We start from the raw sequence: 680 nt of genomic DNA on the forward strand, positions 1-680 counted from the left end.
CCACTTTATTTCTCTAACCTTTTGTGTGCTCAGTTTGTGGGTCGCGAAAATAAATGCAGGATGGCCACTTTTATTTTTCACTTTTTTCTTTTCAATTTTTTTATACGCGCGCACGCGTACACATGTGCTTCTATATAATGTACACACATAATACATGCGTCAGAATATACACGTTTCTCAAAATGTAAAAAGTTTCTAGTGTCACGGAGGCGCTCTATTTACCGGTGAGCAAAAAATAAAATCAGATACACACCTACTCGGATGTGTAAAAAATTCGGAAGTGCAAATATTCATATATTTGCATATGTACCTCTACAACATGCGCAATCAACCACTTGAAAAAACGAGCCAGCGGGGAGTTGAGAAGTAGGTCGCAAATAAATAAAGGCCAACTTTTTCTTCCACACGTAGGATTCTCTTCCAGAGTTTAGAAGCCATAGAGCGTGGTGAAACGTTACTTTTCATTCCTAAAAATGTTCAACCTTCTTGGCGTAAATTATCTTATATCCGTTTTTTGAACAAACATAATTATAGTTACACGTTTTCACCCACATATATGTGCCACATTGGGTCGTTACACGTTCTGCATGTGCATGTTGTTTATGTACTTATTTATTTTTTTTTTTTTGTGGCACACTTTTCATTCTACTATATACAGCTTTTTTTTTTTTTTTTTTTTA

Source organism: Plasmodium fragile (assembly GCF_000956335.1).
Source record: "Plasmodium fragile strain nilgiri unplaced genomic scaffold supercont1.95, whole genome shotgun sequence".
NCBI lineage: Eukaryota > Apicomplexa > Aconoidasida > Haemosporida > Plasmodiidae > Plasmodium > Plasmodium fragile.